This window comes from Clytia hemisphaerica, unplaced genomic scaffold, assembly GCF_902728285.1.
Source record: "Clytia hemisphaerica strain Z4C2 unplaced genomic scaffold, Clytia hemisphaerica genome assembly, whole genome shotgun sequence".
NCBI classification, from domain to species: domain Eukaryota; kingdom Metazoa; phylum Cnidaria; class Hydrozoa; order Leptothecata; family Clytiidae; genus Clytia; species Clytia hemisphaerica.
In genome coordinates this window covers 454684-459709 of record NW_027104315.1, presented here as the reverse complement: position 1 = coordinate 459709, position 5026 = coordinate 454684, and positions in this window count along the sequence as shown.

The following is a 5026-nucleotide window of genomic DNA, read 5'->3' as shown; positions in this document are numbered from 1 at the left end:
GTTCGTATTTCTAAATTTCACAATAAAAAGAACTATTTACAAATTATTTTCTTTAAAGAGCATTGAATCGACGTTGACATATGATGTCATAATTAATGCCGTGCATATTTTGTCAGTGCCGTGCATATTTTGTCAACATCCTTTTCATTGGATAAATACCACTAAAATATACAAGATAAGTAAACATAAATTTATCGCCCGCGAGCACGGCTTAGCTTAGCCTGGGAATCCAAGCGTTAAACTTTATTTAGTCTAGTTTATGATATTTTTGCTGCTTGTTTAATGCTTGGCGCAGGTAACTTGCAATACAGGTTCGGCCTGATTGGCCAGCTTTTGGCATATCACTTAGCAGTACTTTCGCACGCATTTTGATATTTTTGATGCACGCGCATAATTTATGGAAAAAGCTGACTCTGCAGAAAAAAGGAAAACAAATGAATATGAAAACATAGATTCATTTCGAAATAAAAAGTTTTGAAAGTCTTTAGAGCTTGTGAAAGAGTTTTTATGGTAAGTTAATTATGTGTGTTTGCCTGGGTTTCCATAGTTCAGAAAGTCTGTCAACAAGGGTTCACACTCAGAATGTTTATATAACATTCTGTGTCAGACTGATCTACCTGCACCAAGCTCTATAATCTTAGAACTTTGTGAGGTGAGGTATTTTTTGTTTTTTCTAAGATTATGAGCTTGGATTCCCTAACCTGATAACATATGTTCATAATTTTCTTACGCGCACGGTAAACCTCTAAAGGCACTTGAAAATTATACATCTGAGGAAAATAGTCCTCCCGCGGAAAATTCTACAACAAGAATCTTGTTGTGCACCGGAAAAATAAAAACTAATACAGCGCCCTATTCATAAACACAATCGCACAACTTTGTTGTCATTCCCAGTCCTTTTAGACGAACGTGGTCCTTACGATTTCGAGATTGCATATTCGTCAGATTGTTTGTTTTCACACATCCCTTTAGAGCTTCAGCGTGGTGTGCAGAAAACATTCACAATCTGATCTCAGGTTAGGATTCCCAGGCTAGGCTTAGTTAAGCGCACCTCTCTTATTCATTATCGAATAATTGAAGCGAGCAAAGATTACCATGCGGGCTGATAGCGGACAAAGGTTATTTGAAGATATATTCAGTTATAATCCAAGGTAGAACAAACTAAACATAGAAAGGGAGTATTTTTTAATGCTCTATACGATGATTTGTATTTTTTTTGAATTCTATGCTTACAGTGGGGCTTTCGCATGTCTTTACACGTACGCGAACCTTGCGTGTCAGAGACTCGCAAGCGGCTTCTTTCACTATTGAAAACCTATTTATTGGCGACTCGTAGCCTCGAAATAATAGGGACACTCAAACTATTTAAAACAGGTCAAAAGCCTATTATAATTTGCGAGCTTTTATGTAGTGCAAACAGAAAACAATAGCCTGCGTGTTGAGTGTCGCAAGTCTTGTTATGTGCGAGTGCTCCTATTGTTGGACGCTTAACAGACGCTTAACAGTTGCTTAAAATTGTTTAATAAAATTCTATTGTGCTTAGGATGGAAGTAAAAGGCTTGAAATCAAATGAAAGAATTATTAATTCATTTTTACTTTTCTTTCAGTCTAAAATTTCGAAATGTAGTAAGGAAACAACTGTTGTTTCTATTAAAAGAATTAAAGAATAAAAATTAAAATTAAATGTATATATAATAGAAACAACTAAAAATATTGAATTAAGACTTCCTAATCTGAATGTGACGTACTAATATACAAATGTTCCCATGTCCAGAAATTTACGATTACGAAATTACGCTTTTGAAAAAAAGTTTTAACCCTTATTTTTCACGCTGACAACGTTAACAAAAAACACTGATGAAACGTCAATAAAATTTGCTATTATTTTTTAGTGTCCTGAAGCTTTACCCCCTCGTTTAACCACTATTGGCAATACTTTATTTATATGGTTAATATATCGGTTGCATTTCGCCAGGCCAACCGTGTTCCAAAAGCTTTTAATACCGTTAACTAGCTGATCTTGTGTCATCGGCTTAACGTTCTTTCTGAGGTGATATTTCATTTCAGCCCATAGCATTTCAATGGGGTTCAGGTCAGGCGATTCAGATGGTGTTCTCCAGTAATTGATATTCTCTGACGCCAAATATTCTTTCGCAAGGTTTGACGTATGTTTCGGGTCATTGTCTTGCTGAAATCTATGTCCATCAGGAAACACTTTAGCAAGGAATCTTCGCAAACCATGAGTCAAAATTTGTTGAACATAGAAGTCCTGAAAAAAGGAATAAGGGAGAAATTACTTTAGCTAAGTAAATGTTTTATTATCAGATTGTTAGAGCATCTCGTTTTATTGATCGTAGCTTTTGCTCAGATTTGTTTCTGAAAGTTTTGAAGTTTGCTTGTTATAAGAGATGAGATAGGGATGAGATAAGTTAAATACTTACGCTTCTCATGATGCCAGTGAATATTAACAGGCGAGTGCGACCTCTTCGTGAAATACCTCCCCAAACGTGAACCTGTAAAAGATTTTTAGGAGTGCTCAGGAATGACATGTTTTTTATAAAAATGACTACACCTCTATATCTGAAAGATAAAACCTCAGGGTATTTTCTCATTGGAGGATCTTTAACAGATATTACCATTGGTTAAGTGGTTCCGACCAGTGCGATGGCACAGGGGTGTATGATTATCTGTAATTTATAGGAAGATAAGTCACGTATCTTATATTAATGCCCAGTCAACAAAAATGGCTGATTAAAGTTTTGCATACCTTCACTGGATGTTTTGCTTTCGGTTTAAGTTTAGCCTCTCTTCCTTCTTTTCGAAAACAGACCCTGGCGTGACGGTCAATGATAATTGAAGATTCGTCAGTGAAAACCACATTATCAAATGTATCTTCATCTTCAAGACATTTTCTCACAAAAGCTAACCTCTTCTCGCAGTTAACATTTCGTATCAATTGGCAATATTGAGGTCCACTTTGCTTCCATCCAAGTTTTCTTCTCACCTTCTTTATTGTTGACAAGCTCAAATTCAATCCAAATGCTAAGGAGAGTTTTTTCTGTAGGTCAGCGGCTGTCAACTCGTCATCAGCTTCGTATGCCTTATCTATAAAGTCCATATGCTTCAACTGGATCTTTGAAGCGCGCCCATTTCTCGGTTTATATGCGATGGATCTTTCTTCATTATACCTTTTTAAAATAGCGTGTACAGTCTGTCTGCTCACGTATAATTTTTCTTCATGTAGTCTTTTCGTTATTGCACCTACTTTGAAACCTTGTTTTTTCATTGATATAATACGAAATCTTAAACTTGATTTCACAGAAATGCGCGCCATTTTTGACCCTCAATAAAATCATTAGAAAATTTTCGTGACCTCTTTAAAAGTAAATTTTAAGAACTTCAATTTTATCGGTCAGATGTCTCTCAAATAAAGTTTCCAAATTCGTGATTGTGAAATTCAATTTTTAAATTGAATTTATAATATTGTTTATAGAGTTCACTGTTTGCTCGGAATAGAATGCGCTTTTAATTGCTCGCTTTCATCAGCTGCAGGTCTTTTCAAGTCGTTTACTATTTAAAATATATTGCTTAATTGAGTATATAATAATAGCTATAAAGTCTGTTTGCTCAGAAAAGAACATACACCGAGGGACCGAAAGTATAAATTGGCGCCTAAGTATTGAAGCGGGCCATTCGAAAAGCTATTCTAGTTAGTTTGCCACAGCTCACACAACAAAAATCTGAGGATGTCTGCAGAAACTGTCAAAAGTCGCAAAGATAAAATACCAAAATACGTTTTGGCACACTTCCATGATGATGGGGAGATGAATATTGTACCAAAAGAAAAAATTTTAAATGTGAATGTTTTGAGAGAGTTTTTGGAAGATCGTAAGAAAAACCTGGTCGTGAAAGCATTGTTTTTTGGGCGCGACAAAGACGGAAAAAAGTTAGAAGAAATTTATGAAGGTCGAATTTTGGAAGTTAATGGTAAGCAATTAAATACTATTTTACTTTTCCTATGTATCTTGTATCTTTCATCAAGAGTTTCTCTATATCAACTCACCAGCCGTACACCAACCTTCCTCGCCAGCTGAACACCAATTTCCCATCACCAACATTGTACAACATTCCTCAACCATTCACACATCCTTATCAATCTCCTAGTTTTATGCCAACTGCCACCAATTTTGCCCCGTTTCAAACCTCATCATCTACTCCAAGAAGAAAACAAAAAAGCCTTTCTCAAAACGATTTGATGAGGTACAAAAACCAGGCTCAGGATTCCCTTCCTTACTTTGCGTCCATTTTGATGAGAAAGATTTTTTCATTAGAGGAGAAAAAGAACAAAAATGTATCCGGCACACAAGGAGTTAAAAACGGAACTTATGTAAATAAAGAAGCTCTAGATCAAGAACGAATCGAGTTCATAAAAAATACATCGTTCCAATTTTACAACATTGCCTCGATTGATGAGCGGAAAAAGAGCTGGTCTTCTGCAAAGAAGGCCATGAACGAATATTTACGACGGGAAAAACCCAATCAAAGTGACATTGACTTTTGGCAAAACGAGGAAAATGTAGAGGAGCCACTTTTTTAAATCTCAATTTCGATTATAATAGTCTGAAGCGCTCTACCTTTGAGTAATTATTGTTAGTCACATAATACATAGTACAGATATTTAAAGAAAAAGGCTCGTTAATATTTTCTTTGTTTTTAGATTTTTTTAGATTTAACTTTTTTCTGAGTACTTCTATAAATTACATTTACTTATAAGCTTATTATTACCGTTTATATACTATTATACAGTGTTAGTCTGATATCCTTTATTAATTCGTCTTTTGGACGCTTTAATCATTCAATAAATACAATGAAAAACCTTTCACAAATGTTTCAGCTGTTTCTTCTTTATTTAAGATAAAACGTCAGCAAAATCGTAAAATACTCACTCGCTTCTCTAATAATTCAAAATAAATAGCTTTGCTTCCCTATTAATCAGCGATTGAATAGCACGTACCTATTATACTAA